The sequence below is a fragment of the Meles meles genome, chromosome 12, assembly GCF_922984935.1.
Source record: "Meles meles chromosome 12, mMelMel3.1 paternal haplotype, whole genome shotgun sequence".
NCBI lineage: Eukaryota > Metazoa > Chordata > Mammalia > Carnivora > Mustelidae > Meles > Meles meles.
The window spans coordinates 74,623,482-74,642,821 of NC_060077.1; the positions used below are offsets into that span (position 1 = coordinate 74,623,482).

The following is a 19,340-nucleotide window of genomic DNA, read 5'->3' on the forward strand; positions in this document are numbered from 1 at the left end:
TTGCCACCACCATCTTTTTTTGTAAAGAACGTACTTTTAAAAAAAGATAGAAAGAGAAAGAAAATAACCATAGCAACTATTAGAGAAAGTGGATAAAAAATAATATAACATATGGGTATATTTGAACAAATTATGATTATCTAAAACAAAAATTATATTTTGGAGAGTTTAAAAAGTTGATGAATATGAGGTGGTAAAGAAAAAGGAGATTGTGGAGGTTAAACAGCTTTGAAATTGTTTTTATGATGTTCTTATGAAAAGTCAAGACATAATTAACTTTAGACTACAAGATATATGTGATCTCAAAATTGAAAATATTACAATCAGAAGAATATAGATTATATTATTTCTTATCTGGTAGAGAAGAGAAAAAAATAATAGGGGATGGGCTCTTCAGCTTATATAAACGAAATAAAAAAACAAAAATAATTTGTTTCAAACAAACAGAAAATGAAAAGTGCATAATAAAAATCATATAAATAAGTTTTAATACAGTAGTAATAATAAGTACAAGTGTATTAAACTCACCAGTTCAAGAGTAGATTACTAAATAGAATTTCGAAAACATCCAGATCTATAGGCTTTATGATTGGAAACATTTACAAACATTAAGATATGAAAAAGTTGAAAAAAAGATGGAGAAAAATAGTCATCCTAACAAAAAACAAGCATAGGTTTTTCTTTGGTAATTTTCTTAAGGCCAGAAACTTTTTTAGGGGTAAAGAGTTGCTACATAATGAGAATAGGATTGACTTACTAAAAATAATGCAAATTGTTGAAAAAATATCTATTACTTATACATATATGGATTTTATAACATAAATTTATACTATTTAAGCAAATCTTGACAGGTCTTCATAGAAAATTTGCAAACCCACTGTAGCATTTGAGTACACATTCATCATTATAGAAGCAGTAAATGTATACAATTATAGGTAGAAAATACAGACAACAAATCAACACAAGTCTCACCATCCAAAGATGATCATATTACCACACTTAACACCCTAATGAATATCTTTAATTTCTGTCTGTATACACACATGTAAATATATACATACATACATACATAAAATATTTATATATTATAATGAAAAAATATAGATATAACTTAAATGAGAACATATGATACTTAACTGTTCTTCAAACTTCTGTTTTCAATTATTTTCATTTTTATTTTTGCAGATTATGTTTTAACCTGAGACCTTGATCATATTCCAATTTCTTCAATGGACCCCCAAAAACTTTCTTTACAGATCATTTGTATAAACTAGAATTGAATCTAGGATCACACATTGTATATAGTTTTTTTGTTAATTTTTATTTTTTTCTTATCAACTTTTATTTAAATATTAACTAACATACAGTGCAATATTGGTTTCTGAAGTAAAATTCAGTCGTTCTTCACTTACATACAACACATGGTGCTCATCATAATAAGTGCCCTCCTTGATACTCATCATCCATCTAGCCATCCCCTACCCACATCCCTCCATCAACCCTCATTTTGTTCTCTATCATTAAAAGTCTCTTATGGTTTGTTTCCTTCTTTTTTTTTCCCCTTCTTGTATGTTCATTTATTTTGTTTCTTAAATTGCACACATGAGTGAAATCATATGTTATTTGCCTTTGTCTAACTTATTTTGCTTAGCATAATACATTCTAGCTCCATCCACATCATTGCAAATGGCAAGATTTTGTTCTTTTTGATGGCTGAGTAATATTCTATTGTATGTATAGACCTCATCTTCTTTATCAATTCATCAGTTGATGGACATTTGGATTCTTTCCATAATTTGGCTACTGTATTTGTATCCCCTCAGGCTCTTAATCAACCACAATTCCTTTTTTCCTACTTGGATTTATTGAAAACACTGGCTTTTGTCCTCTAATTTCAACAGCCTAATTATTTGTTTTTGTCTAATTATTTCTTGTGGTTTTATTTATCTTGTTCCTCTAGTTTCTGTAGGTTTATAAACTGGAACTTACACATAAAGACCAATGTTAATGGATTTTATATATCTCTCTCAGAGTTGTAAAAAAATTGAAAAGGAAGGAATTCTGCTGATTTACCTCTCCAATTGAAATACTCACACCGTTAGAGAGTCACATAATTTTTTCCCCAAGCATCCAAAGAATATTTAGTGCTTGGCTTTAAGAAAGTGGATATTAATATTCTTGGATAATATCAAATACATTCATTGATGACAATGTAATTAAACTAATAGTCAATAGTAATATGATATTCAATACATTTAGAAATATAAAAGCATATTTCCAAATAACTTATTGGTCTAAAAGAAATCATATTATTTCTTGAATATAACTTTTAGCACCTAACACCTAAGCAACCTTGTTTACTTAAATATCTACTAGATTAAAAAATACTAGGGAAAGTTTTAAAAAGTGGATTTTTTTTTTTTAAATTTTCAAATTTTTTCCCTTGGCTATTATTTGGTAAAATTCTTGGTGAAAGTCAATGACATGGCATTAAAATACATTCAAGTTAAAGATGTCAATTTGAGGATAAGGAATTTACCTGTATATAACTTGAATGTATTTAAAATACATTCAAGTTAAAGATATCAATTTGAGGGTTTACTCCAGTGAGCTCACAAATGTAGTCGCCTGGTGATAAAACATGTTCGTATGTGATTTTATGCACAGAGGAATGTAGGTGTAGATGGCATGTCATGAAAAAGGATTTCTTTCACATGGGCTTTTGATAGGAGCCATCCATGATATTCTGGGTTACTGGTTGACAAAAAGACTTGTGAATGAAATGAGCTATTGATATAGCAGCCAATCCATCATGAAATTGAAGAATCCAGCCTCTTATTCTCATTCAAGTAGAATTCCTCTTACCTATAAGGAGTGTTGTAGGCAAAGCCAAACTGTGTTTTGAAACCAATTTAAAAACTGCTTTACTTCTTGGGTGAGTAGTTGTTCAAAGTCTCAGAGTTCTACTATACAAAGGATGACCTAAATTATTTAGACTTGGATAAATGTTCAAAGAAATTTCAAGCCCTTCCCTTAGCCATAGCAGACTTTTTAATATCCTCATGAAATTTTTGATCCCTTTATGACTTCCTTGGCTTTTTCTAAGTGTAATGTAGTGGATAAGGATGTGGGCTCTGAAGTCCTAATAACTAGGTTTGAATTCTGCTCCATTCACTGTATTATCGTGCACAAGTAATTTAAATTCCTTAATACCTATTTTTCTCATCTGTAAATAGGGTATAACAACAGTATCCATCTCAACATATCTGTGTGAGAATTAACTGTGATAATGGCAAGAAAGAACTCAGCAATGTGTCTGATACTTATTAAGCACTCAACAAATGTTTATTGTTGTTGCTGGTTTTCATAGATTAGATCTCAGTGGTATGAAATACTAATATCACTTGTCCTGTTATGAAGTCTCTTCTTGTTCATATTGATAAAACCCTCATGTCTGCATTAGGGGAATAGTTATGTTCTCTTCTTATATAAAAGCAAGGCAAATCTTCAGGGTGTCTTAAAAGCCCACCATTTAATTAAAGGGGCATTGTCATACAATTATATCAATATATACAGGAAGGCATTTTGTAAAATTAAGCAGTCATTATCAATTTTTTTGTATTTTTTGAAAATATGCATTATCAATTTTTTAAAAACTCATGTTAATATCAAATATAAGGAAACTGTTGAAATGTTACTGTTTTGTAAAAACTAAAGGCAAGCATTCTGCTAAATAATAAAATACTAAATACATTGTCTTTAAGACCCAAACAAACCAGAGATGTTTTCTACTATTTCTGTTATTTGACAAAGTGTAGAGATATTGGTGAGAAACACACACACACACACACACACTCAAAACTTAAAAACCTGTAACATTTTATTACAGAAGGAAAGAAATGTTATTTTTATAAATAGTATGATAGCATATTTGGAAATTCCAAGATATAGCTGTAGTATGATACAGCTATATCTTAGAATATAGCTGTATCATACTAACGATATTAGTTCAAACATTAAAAAGAAAAAAAATGCATTTATATGGCAACCTAAAGTATAATATCAAAGACTAAATTTAACAAACTGAATAAAAATTTTTATGAAGAAAGTAAGTTTGTTAAAAGATACAAAATAAAACATGAATAAATAGAAATATATTCTTTGATGCAAAATGTTACCATTATATAAATACTAGTTATTCCCAAATTAATGATTACACTTCCAATCAGAATGAATGTCATATGTAAAAATAAATGTAAAAGAATTCTGAGAAAATTTGAAAAGTAGAATAAACATTAACATTTATAAAGCCTGATTTAAAATCAATACATTACTGTCTGGCATAGAATTAGACAAGTTAGATCAGTGTAACAGAATATATAGGACAGAAGTATTTCTTGCTATAGTTGAGGAATAAACTTTAAAATGAAGTTGGCATCTCAACCAGAAGATTATTCAATAAATGGTGTTGAGACTATTCCCAGTACTTCTGGTAGAACATAAAGTTTCCCTTCTCCATCAAACTAGTTGACAGTGGTTGATACTAGTGATGGAACTGAAAACAAAAGAGAGCAAAGTTATCACTTCTTATATAAATCAAAAGTAGAAAGGTCGGGGGGAGGAGTCAAGATGGCGGAGAAGTAGCAGCCTGAGACTACATCAGGTAGCAGGAGATCAGCTCGATAGCTTATCTAAACATTGCAAACACCTACAAATCCAACGGGAGAGCGAAGAGAAGAAGAACAGCAACTCTAGAAACAGAAAATCAACCACTTTCTGAAAGGTAGGACTGGCGGAGAAGTGAATCTAAAACGACGGGAAGATAGACCGCGGGGGGAGGGGCCGGCTCCCGGCAAGCGGCGGAGGAATGGAGCACAAAATCAGGACTTTTAAAAGTCTGTTCCACTGAGGGACATTGCTCCAGAGGCTAAACCAGGGTGAAGCCCACGCGGGGTCAGCGTGGCCTCAGGTCCCGCAGGGTCACAGAAGGATCGGGGGTGTCAGAGTGTCGGAGAGCTCGCAGGTATTAGAACGGAGAAGCCGGCTGCAGAGACAGAGCCGAGGACTGAACTCTCAGCTCGGGGTTACCTTGAACTGGTCGCGGGCTGGGTGAGCTTGGAGCGCGGCTAGAGGCTGGGGATACGGGAGTGATTGGGTGCTGTCCTCTGGGGGCGCACTGAGGAGTGGGGCCCCAGGCTCTCGGCTCCTCCGGGCCGGAGACTAGGAGGCCGCCACTTTCATTCCCGTCCTCCTGAACTCTACGGAAAGCATTCAGGGAACAGAAGCTCCCAAAAGCGAACCCGAGCCGATTACTTAGTCCGGCCACTGGTAAGGGCGGTGCAATCCCGCCTCAGGCAAAGACACTTGAGAGTCACTACAACAGGCCCCTCCCCCAGAAGATCAACAAAATATCCAGCCAGGACGAAGTTCATCTATCAAGGAGAAAGTAGGTTCATTTCCTAAGACAGCTGCGCAATTCCAGAGGAGGAGAAAGCAAAGCGCGGAACTCATGGCTTTCTCCCCATGATTCTTTAGTCTTGCGGCTACTTCAATTTTTTTTTTTCTCTTTTTTCAATTTTTTCTTTTTTTTTTTCTTCTTCTGCTAAATTTTTTAAAACTTTTACCCTTTTCTTTTTTAACGTTTTTTGACTAGTTTATCTAAATATATATATTTTTTCTTTCTTTTTTATATTTTTTCTTTGTTTTATTTTTTAAATATTTTTCTTTTTTTTTTCTTTTTTCTTTTTTTTTTTTTCAGAACCTGTTTTTATCCCCTTTCTCCCCCCCACAATTAGGGGTCTCTTCTGACTTGGTTACAGCGCATTTTTCTGGGGTCTTTGCCACCCTTTTAGTAGTTTATTTGCTCCTTCATATCCTCTTATCTGGACAAAATGACAAGGCAGAAAAAATCACCACAAACAAAAGAACAAGAGACAGTACCGAAGGCTAGGGACCTAATCAACACAGACATTGGTAATATGTCAGATCAAGAGTTCAGAATGATGATTCTGAACATTCTAGCCAGGCTCAAAAAAGGCATGGAAGATATTAGAGAAACCCTCTCTGGAGATATTAAAGCCCTTTCTGGAGAAATTAAAGAACTAAAATCTAACCAAGTTGAAATCAAAAAAGCTATTAATGAGGTGCAATCAAAAATGGAGGCTCTCACTGCTAGGATAAATGAGGCAGAAGAAAGAATTAGTGATATAGAAGACCAAATGACAGAGAATAAAGAAGCCGAACAAGAGAGGGACAAACAGCTACTGGACCATGAGGGGAGAATTCGAGAGATAAGTGACACCATAAGACGAAACAACATTAGAATAATTGGGATTCCAGAAGAAGAAGAAACAGAGAGGGGAGCAGAAGGTCTATTGGAGAGAATCATTGGAGAGAATTTCCCTAATATGGCAAAGGGAACAAGCATCAAAATCCAGGAGATGCAGAGAACCCCCCTCAAAGTCAACAAGAATAGGTCCACACCCCGTCACCTAATAGTAAAATTGACAAGTCTTAGTGACAAAGAGAAAATCCTGAAAGCAGCCCGAGAAAAGAAGTCTGTAACATACAATGGTAAAAATATTAGATTGGCGGCAGACTTATCCACAGAGACCTGGCAGGCCAGGAAGAGCTGGCATGATATATTCAGAGCACTCAACGAGAAAAACATGCAGCCAAGAATACTCTATCCAGCTAGGCTATCATTGAAAATAGAAGGAGAGATAAAAAGCTTCCAGGACAAACAAAAACTGAAAGAATTTGCAAACAACAAACCAGCTCTACAGGAAACATTGAAAGGGGTCCTCTAAGCAAAGAGAGAGCCTAAAAGTAGTAGATCAGAAAGGTACAGAGACAATATACAGGAACAGTCACCTTACAGGCTAATAATGGCACTAAATTCATATCTCTCAATAGTTACCCTGAATGTTAATGGGCTAAATGCTCCAATCAAAAGACACAGGGTATCAGAATGGATAAAAAAACAAAACCCATCAGTATGTTGCCTGCAAGAAACCCATTTTAGACGTGAAGACACCTCCAGATTTAAAGTGAGGGGGTGGAAAACAATTTACCATGCTAATGGGCATCAGAAGAAAGCTGGGGTGGCAATCCTTATATCAGATCAATTAGATTTTAAGCCAAAGACTATAATAAGAGATGAGGAAGGACACTATATCCTACTCAAAGGGTCTGTCCAACAAGAAGATCTAACAATTTTAAATATCTATGCCCCTAACGTGGGAGCAGCCAACTATATCAACCAATTAATAACAAAATCAAAGAAACACATCAATAATAATACAATAATAGTCGGAGACTTTAACACTCCCCTCACTGAAATGGACAGATCATCCAAGCAAAAGATCAACAAGGAAATAAAGGCCTTAAATGACACACTGGATGAGATGGACATCACAGATATATTCAGAACATTTCATCCCAAAGCAACAGAATACACATTCTTCTCTAGTGCACATGGAACCTTCTCCAGAATAGATCACATCCTGGGGCACAAATCAGGTCTCAACTGGTATCAAAAGATTAGGATCATTCCCTGCATATTTTCAGACCACATTGCTCTGAAGCTAGAACTCAATCACAAGAGGAAAGCTGGAAAGAACCCAAATACATGGAGACTAAACAGCATCCTTCTAAAGAATGAATGGGTCAACCAGGAAATTAAAGAATTGAAAAAATTCATGGAAACAAATGATAATGAAAACGCAACAGTTCAAAATCTGTGGGACACAGCAAAGGCAGTCCTGAGAGGAAAATATATAGCGGTACAATCCTTTCTCAAGAAACAAGAAAGGTCTCAAGTACACAACCTAACCCTACACGTAAAGGAGCTGGAGAAAGAACAAGAAAGAAACCCTAAACCCAGCAGGAGAAGAGAAATCATAAAGATCAGAGCAGAAATCAATGAAATAGAAACCAAAAAAAGCAATAGAAAAAATCAATGAAACTAGGAGCTGGTTCTTTGAAAGAATCAATAAGATTGATAAACCCCTGGCCAGACTCGTCAAAAAGAAAAGAGAAAGGACCCAAATCAATAAAATCATGAATGAAAGAGGAGAGATCACAACTAACACCAAAGAAATACAGACAATTATAAGAACATATTATGAGCAACTCTACGCCAACAAATTTGACAATCTGGAAGAAATGGATGCATTCCTAGAGACATATAAACTACCACAACTGAACCAGGAAGAAATAGAAAACCTGAACAGGCCCATAACCAGTAAGGAGATTGAAACAGTCATCAAAAATCTCCAAACAAAATGAAACAAGATGGGATTGGGAGGGAGACAAACCATAAATGACTCTTAATCTCACAAAACAAACTGGGGGTTGCTGGGGGGAGGTGGGATTGGGAGAGGGGGAGCGGGCTATGGACATTGGGGAGGGGAGGCGAACCATAAGAGACTATGTACTTTGAAAAACAACCTGAGGGTTTTGAAGGGTCAGGGGTGGGAGGTTGGGGCAACCTGAGGGTTTTGAAGGGTCAGGGGTGGGAGGTTGGGGGAACAGGTGGTGGGTAATGGGGAGGGCACGTTTTGCATGGAGCACTGGGTGTTGTACAAAAAGAATGAATACTGTTACACTGAAAAAATAAATAAAATGAAAAAAAAAAAATCTCCAAACAAACAAAAGCCCTGGGCCAGACGGCTTCCCAGGGGAATTCTACCAAACATTTAAAGAAGAACTAATTCCTATTCTCCTGAAACTGTTCCAAAAAATGGAAACGGAAGGAAAACTTCCAAACTCATTTTATGAGGCCAGCATCACCTTGATCCCCAAACCAGACAAGGATCCCACCAAAAAAGAGAACTACAGACCAATATCCTTGATGAACACAGATGCAAAAATTCTCGCCAAAATACTAGCCAATAGGATTCAACAGTACATTAAAAGGATTATTCACCACGATCAAGTGGGATTTATTCCAGGGCTGCAGGGTTGGTTCAGCATCCGCAAATCAATCAATGTGATAGAACCCATTAATAAAAGAAAGAACAAGAACCATATGATACTCTCAATAGATGCTGAAAAAGCATTTGACAAAGTACAGCATCCCTTCCTGATCAAAACTCTTCAAAGTGTAGGGATAGAGGGCACATACCTCAATATTATCAAAGCCATCTATGAAAAACCCACCGCAAATATCATTCTCAATGGAGAAAAACTGAAAGCTTTTCCGCTAAGGTCAGGAACACGGCAGGGATGTCCATTATCACCACTGCTATTCAACATAGTACTAGAAGTCCTAGCCTCAGCAATCAGACAACAAAAAGAAATTAAAGGCATCCAAATTGGTAAAGAAGAAGTCAAACTATCACTCTTCGCAGATGATATGATACTATATGTGGAAAACCCAAAAGACTCCACTCCAAAACTGCTAGAACTTGTACAGGAATTCAGTAAAGTGTCAGGATATAAAATCAATGCACAGAAATCAGTTGCATTTCTGTACACCAACAACAAGACAGAAGAAAGAGAAATTAAGGAGTCAATCCCATTTACAATTGTACCCAAAACTATAAGATACCTAGGAATAAACCTAACCAAAGAGGCTAAGAATCTATACACAGAAAATTATAAAGTACTCATGAAAGAAATTGAGGAAGACACAAAGAAATGGAAAAATGTTCCATGCTCCTGGATTGGAAGAATAAATATTGTGAAAATGTCCATGCTACCTAAAGCAATCTACACATTTAATGCAATCCCTATCAAAATACCATCCATGTTTTTCAAAGAAATGGAACAAATAATCCTAAAATTTATATGGAACCAGAAAAGACCTCGAATAGCCAAAGGAATATTGAAAAAGAAAGGCAAAGTTGGTGGCATCACAATTCCGGACTTCAAGCTCTATTACAAAGCTGTCATCATCAAGACAGCATGGTACTGGCACAAAAACAGACACATAGATCAGTGGAACAGAATAGAGAGCCCAGAAATAGACCCTCAACTCTATGGTCAACTAATCTTCGACAAAGCAGGAAAGAATGTCCAATGGAAAAAAGACAGTCTCTTCAATAAATGGTGCTGGGAAAATTGGACAGCCACATGCAGAAAAATGAAATTGGACCACTTCCTTACACCACACACGAAAATAGACTCCAAATGGATGAAGGACCTCAATGTGAGAAAGGAATCCATCAAAATCCTTGAGGAGAATGCAGGCAGCAACCTCTTCGACCTCAGCCGTAGCAACATCTTCCTAGGAACAACGGCAAAGGCAAGGGAAGCAAGGGCAAAAATGAACTATTGGGATTTCATCAAGATCTAAAGCTTTTGCCCAGCAAAGGAAACAGTTAACAAAACCAAAAGACAACTGACAGAATGGGAGAAGATATTTGCAAACGACACATCAGATAAAGGGCTAGTATCCAAAATCTATAAGGAACTTAGCAAACTCAACACCCAAAGAACAAACAATCCAATCAAGAAATGGGCAGAGGACATGAACAGACATTTCTGCAAAGAAGACATCCAGATGGCCAACAGACACATGAAAAAGTGCTCCACGTCACTCGGCATCAGGGAAATACAAATCAAAACCACAATGAGATATCACCTCACACCAGTCAGAATGGCTAAAATGAACAAGTCAGGAAATGACAGATGCTGGCGAGGATGTGGAGAAAGGGGAACCCTCCTCCACTGTTGGTGGGAATGCAAGCTGGTGCAACCACTCTGGAAAACAGCATGGAGGTTCCTCAAAATGTTGAAAATAGAACTACCCTATGACCCAGCAATTGCACTACTGGGTATTTACCCTAAAGATACAAACATAGTGATCCGAAGGGGCACGTGTACCCGAATGTTTATAGCAGCAATGTCTACAATAGCCAAACTATGGAAAGAACCTAGATGTCCATCAACAGATGAATGGATAAAGAAGATGTGGTATATATACACAATGGAATACTATGCAGCCATCAAAAGAAATGAAATCTTGCCATTTGCGACGACGTGGATGGAACTAGAGCGTATCATGCTTAGTGAAATAAGTCAATCAGAGAAAGACAACTATCATGATCTCCCTGATATGAGGACATGGAGAAGCAACATGGGGGTTTAGGGGGATAGGAGAAGAATAAATGAAACAAGATGGGATTGGGAGGGAGACAAACCATAAATGACTCTTAATCTCACAAAACAAACTGGGGGTTGCTGGGGGAGGTGGGATTGGGAGAGGGGGAGGGGGCTATGGACATTGGGTAGGGTATGTGCTATCGTGAGTGCTGTGAAGTGTGTAAACCTGGCAATTCACAGACCTGTTCCCCTGGGGATAAAAATACATTATATGTTTATTAAAAAAAAAAATTTGGAAGGGGAGGCGAACCATAAGAGACTATGAACTCTGAAAAACAACCTGAGGGTTTTGAAGGGTCAGGGGTGGGAGGTTGGGGGAACAGGTGGTGGGTAATGGGGAGGGCACGTTTTGCATGGAGCCCTGGGTGTTGTGCAAAAACAATGAATACTGTTACGCTAAAAAAATAAATAAAATGAGAAAAAAAAAGTAGAAAGGTCAAGGATAGTTTTAAAGAGTTTTTTTGTTTTGTTTTTTATTTTGGTATCTTCAAGTATAATAAAGACGGAGGGCTCAAAGGCCCATCGTTTTGTGCAATTGGAAGTTGTGAGATGAGATGATCTCTCAAGGTATCATTCCTACTATAAAGGATTGTGTTCTGCCTACTGTGTTCTTCACATTGCGAGTGGTACCCATATCCACCAGTCATCCAAGTCAGCAGATTCCCTGTCCTCAACTCCTCCATTATCGTTCCCTATCCATATATCCGAAACCTGTCATTTCTACTTCCCTAACAGACTTGGACTCCATCCCCTCCTCTCCACTCCCACCATTCTACTTTATGTCATGCTGTGATCCTTTGTCACCTGAAAATAGCTTCCCCCTGGTCTTCTGACACCAGTTAGGGTGTCTCTCTAGACTCCGTCATGCTGCCAGTCTGATTTTTCATAACCAGATCTGATGATGTCATTTCTCTATTCAAGTTCTTCCTGATGTGGTCCCACCCTTAGCCTCACGTCAGACATTATATCACATCTTTGCATATGTATGCATCTCTCCAAATGCACTCTATCATATCTCATACTTTCACACTTAATGTTTCCTTTGCCAGAGATCCCTTCACATGATTTCACATCTACTTGTCCTTCAAAACCCACTGGATGTTTTACTTCTAGGAAGATTTTCCTATCTGAATTAGATGTCTTTCCTCTTAGCCTCCTCTCTTGGGCATGCCATGAGCATCGACCTCACTCTTCGCAGCAGACTAGAAGCAAAGATCATGCTTTATTTGATTTCAGATCCTGAGTGCTTGACATGGTGCCTTAGGCCACATGGTAGATGCTCAATTAATATTGAATAAATGGGTCAATATTTAAGCATTCATAGCCAGGTATTAGTAATGTTAAACTCATATAATTTATATAGTTTGATTCTCTATTGATGTCCATTCTTACAGTCAAAAAATAATTTCAGATAAATGAGAGCTAGAAACATCCTTTGTTCTATTTGGTATATTTTTATTTAAATGTAAAAAATGCATTACCTTTTTCTCAAGTAGAATGTTAAAATGAAAACTCAAGTTTTCTAGAGAGCAGCTTGGCATAAGATTTTAGAGATACTAAGGTTCTTGTTTGTTTGTTTTTAGAGTAAATTACAGTTTTGAGAGAGTATGGTTTTAATCCAGTTAGAGGAAAATGAGCCTGAAAAGTTCATGGAAATACATCCTTTGGCAAGGACTGAGAATTTACTCCCCATGCCCTGTTAAATAATAAGATTTATTATTTGAATGGCTCCAAATCTGGAGATTATTCCGTATGAGGGAGCTGATGAAAGTCATGATAGTAGGAAGACATAAGATTATAATGAGATTCTTGGGGTGGCTGGGTGGCTCAGTGGGTTAAAGCCTCTGCCTTTGGCTCAGTTTGTAATCCCAGGGTCCTGGGATGGAGCCCCACATCGGGCTCTCTACTCATCAGGGAGCCTGCCCCCCCCCAACTGCCGTTCTGCCTACCTGTGATCTCTGTCTATCAAATAAATAAATAAAATCTTTTAAAAAAAGATTATAATGAGATTCTATGATTTTTGAAGTTGGTGTCCCTGAACTCTAAGACAATAAATCTCCCAGATAGTCATAGGCTCTGATCCCACAGTGCTCTTAGAAAGCCACATCAAAGGTGTCACCTCTAACTACCACACTTTGGTTTTCTCACTCAAGAACTCAGGAGTTTGTAAATAAAATTGAACTTCATTGTGTTTTTTTCCTGTATTCTGTTTGACATGCCAATCTCCTCCCTAGACAGGCATCTTACCTTTCTGTTGGTATTTTTCACATCAAGAACTCAACAGATGGAGGCCATTTTCCCAGCATTGGTAGAAAGAAGAACAGTTTGAGGTGGATGGAACTGAGTTGTCCCACAATGGCAGTGGTGGTTGCATGACTCCACTTGTATCCCACTGAGTGAATTCGCGGCATATAAATTTTTAAAATAAAATTTTAAAGTGAATAATGAAAAGATGGCAGGAATAAAGCATAAATAAATGAATAATATAAATATATATAAATAATAACATATATATTTTATTATATACTTATTTTATGTTTAATATAAAATATTTTATATTTTATGTTTACATATAAAATATTTTATATGTATCTTTATATATAATGTTTTATATATGAACTATGTATAGATTTTAAATTTTATACTTATATATAATATTCCATATTATATATATTAATAGAAATATATATAATAAATAAAACAAAATAAAAAGATATAGTTCAGTGGTAAGTAGAAGTGATTGTTCACCATAATAACTAAACAAATATTATTCAAAGTTTACAGATATTAGTGGCTTAAGGAAGCTGATGTACTTTTGTGAGAATAGACCCTACCAACAGTAATGAATGTATTTGTATGTATCCGAATACTCTGGAAAGATAGAATATGGTTCTATCAATTGCCTTATGTAATTCTCTGTAAAGAAATATAGGCTATTAGGGACTGGAACAAAACTAACAAAATGACCCATAAAATGCAGCACACTAAATTGAAAACAGATATGTGAGTATTTGTCAAAAGTACCAGCTGCCTGACGCAGTGTGGCAGAGCTGTCCATAGCAGAAGGTATGCGGCAGCAATCACTTTCATTAGCAGGAGCCAGCAGACACAAATCTTTCTGGTCACGAGGAGAAAACAACTTTAATAACTGTATTTTCATCTTGTTTCATTTCTCGGTTATTTCCTTTTTTCTTAAAATTCTTATTTTGAGAGAGCTATATAAAATTTTGGTAATGTTATAGTTAATGACAGTCATATGTAATAACAGTTATATTATACCTTATAGGAAGTGTAGACATTGTTCACATATTTTGGAGCACTTTGTGCCAGGAACTGTTTCAGGTACAGGAGTTACAGAGAATTTATGGAAGGAGATGAGGCAAAGAATAATGAGATAATCACATTAAATAGGAAGCAAAATTAATGGCAATAAATCCTAAGGGGGATGGATAAGACGGGTGATTATTAGATTAAAGATTAGGGAAAGTTTGCAATTTTAATGATGGTAGCCAGGAAGGCTGAAGTTGGAAATTAAATGGCAGAAACCGGAAGAAGGTAAAGGAGGAAGGCATATCTGAGTGAAAGCTTCCCAGGAAGAGGGTACAGCAAACACACATGCCCTGAGGCCAAAGCATACGGGCCTGTTTGAGGAACAGCAAAGCGTCCAGTTCATAGTAGATGGCTGCGGTAAGATAAGCAAAGGGGAAAGTGGTTGGAGATGAAGATAAGAGAGCTAAGGGGAAATGGGGTAGGTCATACATGAACTTTTAGGTCATGGTAAAAATCTTGACCTTACAGTGTGCTATGGAAAGGCCTAAAGGAGTTTGGAGTGGTGTTATTTATTTGACATTATCTTATTTGTATTTTATTGGCATTCATGCTCACACTCTATCTATATTCAAACACATTTATTCTCAATACCATCTGTTATGTTGATGGCTTTCACATCTGTATAACTGACCATGGCCTTTCACTAAAACCCGACTTACATACCCACGTACGTCCCTGAGATCTCCACAGATGTGACAAATAGGCTTCACAAATTTAACATGACCCAAGAACTTTTTTGTTTTTCTTCATCTTAGTAGGTCATCCCCAGTTGCCCAAGCCGAAGATCTGTGAGTCCTCACTGAGTCTCTTCTTTTCCACACCATTCACATCCAGTTTATACCTCTGTTGATTTCACCTCCCAAATGTCCCAAATATGCACACTACATTTCCACAATGGTCACCCAGACAAGTATAAAAACATATTAAGGGTTTCCTAATTTTTCAAAATTGTTTTAAAATGCACATAACATAAAAGTAACCATCTTAACTAGTTTTAAGTATACAGTTCAGTATTTTTAAGTACATTCACCCTGTTCTGTGACCATCATCAAAATCACTCTCTTCCAAAACTTTTTTTTGTCTTGCAAAACTGAAACTCCGTTCCCATTAAACAATAACTCCCTACTCCACCTTCCTCTCAACCTCTAGCAATCACCATTCTACTTTCTGGTGCTATGAATTTGACTACTCTGGGTATCTCAAGTGGAATCACACAATTTTAGTCCTTTTGTGTCCAGCTTATTTCACTTACCATATTGTCCTAAAGGCTCACCCATGTTATAACATGTATCAGAATTTCCTTCTTTTAAAAGCTTAAAAATATCCCATTGTATGTATATACCTCAATTTGTTTATCCATTCATCTGCTGATGGATACCTAAGTCTCACCTACTTTTTGGTTATTGTGAAAAACTGTGCTGTGAATACAGGTATACAGATATTTGTTTGAGTTCCTGCTTTCAATTCTTTGGGGAATATACCCAGAGTGGAATTGTTGGATCTTATGGTAATTCTATTTTTTTAACTTCCATTCTGTTTTTCATAGCATTTGTGTCATTTTACATTTCCACTGGTAACTTTCTTTTTATCTTCTTCATTTTCCTTCTTAGTCCAGGCACAATGGCATTCTTTGATTTCTCCAAATACCAAGTTCAAATACCAAGCCTTAGTAGTAGTTATTCCCTCTTCTTGTAAACTTTCCAGCCTGCTGTTTGCTCGACTGGCTCTTTCTGATCATTCAACTTGGACTCTACGAGAATACCTTCCTTGAGTCAGTTACTATTCCATCATCGTAATATTTACAAGATCTCCCAATTTCCTTGTGTGTTTATTCTTATTTTGTTCATCTTACCTTCAAAAAAACCTATATACCCAGTACCTAGGACTATGACTGGCACATAGGAGATGTATAATAATTGTTGAAACATCATGGGGATTATTATGATAAATTCCTTATGTTCTATCTGTGAACACTACTCATTAGTGAAAATTACAATTGTCATTCAAAAAATAATAACTATTCTGTAGGAACAAATTAAACCAAGATAGAATCCATAATTCTATAGTGTAATCAAGAATGGCAGTTGACCTAGTTACTGTGATAATTCAGATTTCAGTAGAAATTTGGGGCTCATTAATTTGGATATTTCAGGCAAAATGTGTTCTTTGGTTTCAAATTATTTCAATAATTACCTTAATACTTCTCTATGCTTTATATACTCAATTATTGTCCTAGAGGTACTGGTAAAATCTTTCATATACTTCTGAGTAGTGAATTTCAGTTTCAGTCTTCAAACATGTCACATACTTTCACGGCAAATTTTCTAAATTGATGTTTTATAGTTCATTCCAGTAGTAACCATTTTCCTAATCCATAAGGTCATCTATGTAGAGAAAACTGACTGAGGTCACATAAAAGGTAAATGTCATTTCTGTCTTTACATTAAGAAGTTACAAACTGGCTATTCTAGATTATGAACTATCCCCTAACAGTTATTTTTATGATGATGCTATATATTATGAATGACTTAGGTGTACTACTACTTTGAAGTACACACTCTCTTATGGCCCTATAATCCTAAAGGGTGGTAAAAGCCCATTAAATATTTAGATGGGAAGGCAGCATATATTCTTATGTATAGACACCCTTATTTTTATCATGTTAAAATTGTTTTGAGGTTTGGATCTATGATTGAAACTACATTTATGCAGGAAAAAAAAGATGATTATTGTGTACAAGAGTCCCTCTTCTTCAAGAGTATTTGTGCATTCATTACCCTGGTCCCTTTATAAAACTCCATGGATGTAATTCTGTGCATACTGACCTAACTAACTTGTTGGGGAGCTACTCATGGCTTACAGAAGCATGGAGAAGTGATTGTTCGTTTTTTTTGTTTTCCTTTTATTTTAAAAGATATTTAAAATTGTCATTAAAATCATAGGTTTTCATATTGTTTTTAAAAAGTCATAGCATTTAGTTCATTTTCTAAATACCAGATTAGGCAGATTTTCTTCTTGTTTTCAGTAATTATTGCAAAAGTTTCAAAAGTGTTCAACAGAATTCACTGTAGAGCCCATTACATTTCAAGGACACTGGAGAGCCTCTGTGGCAATTGAGTTGAAAATTATTAATCCATTCCTTTTATCTCTTGTATTACTTCTCCTTAGGGTTATAGTGGAAAATCTTTCACAAACATTGTTTTTCTGTTATTAAGATTTATATCCCCATTTTGAGGTAATTTTTTAATGACACCTTTGCATGTTATGTCACAGGCTTCTTTAGGGCAGACAAAATCTTGTCCCTTTTCATTCACAAATGAGCATCTTCAGAAAAAAAAAAAGCTCCTTTAGAAAATGCTGTTGGTGTAGCATCTTTAGAAGGTAGCATCTTTTGAAAAACTGTTAGTTGGGACCTACTTTAAAAACTCTAATAAAAAACAGGCTTCCGTATATCACTTAAGCTAGAAGCATTTGTGTTAAAGGTGGCTAAAGTTGGTAGTAAATATTATCACCTTTTGCTATTATATCAAGGAAAAATGTATTTTAATATTACCTTTAATCATCAAACTCTTTTGCTTCATCTGATGTATGTTACCTTTAAAGATATCAGTTAAGAAAGAAATAATGAACACAAGCAGTTTGAATAAAGTTCACATCACTGATATTTTTGAGTGCCCATTAATTGCCAGGTATTGTGCTGAGCACTTAATGGATGACTGAAGTTTAGATGGGCACGTTCTTTCTTAAATTTCTTCCCAGAATATTTCTATGATTTTCAGAAAATAGGGTATGTGTGCCTGTATTAATCCTATCAAAATGTGTATCATAGTATATTTTAACTGCCTCTTTACTTGTCTTTCCCATTAAACTCTAAACTCCAAAGGTGCATGTTTTCTGTCTGCCATATTTGACTCTGTCCTATACGCTGATCATCATGGGTACTTTGCCCCAGTCCCCAACATAGTAGGTGCTCTATAAATATTGATTAAGTGAATGATGATAATTGTTCAGAAAATGCATCATTTCTTTAGGGATGGGATCAGAGAGAAGAAGGATGATATAAAGGCCAGAATTCTAATTTATTAATTTTCAACACACGATCTCCTTCAAAGAAAACTTAACATGCACATTTACTCCCTAACAGCTAACATCAGTTGGTGCTACTCATAATGAGAGCACTTTTATTCATTATCTCATTAAATCTTCTCGGCATCCTGTGAGACCATTGCTATCTTTAGCCTCATTCTACACATGAGGAAATGGAGATAGGACGAATAAGGTCTTAAGGTTTCTCTGAGATGAGTGTACAGTACAAATTGGAACTCTTACTTTCAGAGCTCAGGCTTTGAAGCAATCAATATTTGGAATGCCAATTTAATTAGAAGATAATCTCGGAGATCACAAATAACTTCATGAGGGTGCACAGCTAGTAAATGACAGAGCCTGGTTGAAACCAAATTTGCACACTCCAAAGTCTGTGTGGCCGCAATCCCAGACACTGTCTCCTTTTCTTTAACAATGAATGTGCTTTTCAGAGATGCACTAAATTATGGGTCAAGTGCCATCCTAATTACGCCGAGCAAATCCTGGCCCTAAACTGTTTTTCCTGACAATTTCTTCAGAAAAGACTGCTTTATTTTTATTTTTAAACTAAATCAAAGTAAATAACTCTTGGGCAAGACAATTTTGACATTTCATTTCCTCAGTATTGATGATACCTAAGAAGAGTTATATGGGGGTAGGGGAAAATGCCCAAAAGAAAAAGACCATTAGAATAAAGGTGCATGATGCCGCATGTCTATGGACGGAACTCAGGGCCCTCTGTGCTTAAGAAACTGTGTGAAAGGGGTGCCTGGGTGGCTCATTGGTTAAAGCCTCTGCCTTCGGCTCAGGTCATGATC

At 36.0% G+C, this 19,340-nt stretch overlaps 1 protein-coding gene across 1 annotated transcript in view; it reads left to right on the top strand.

Annotated features, from left to right (window-relative positions):
• DCC (DCC netrin 1 receptor) overlaps window positions 1-19,340 on the top strand; it is a 1,182,017-nt gene that overhangs the window by 994,154 nt on the left and 168,523 nt on the right. The gene's annotated exons all lie outside the window — the stretch shown is intronic.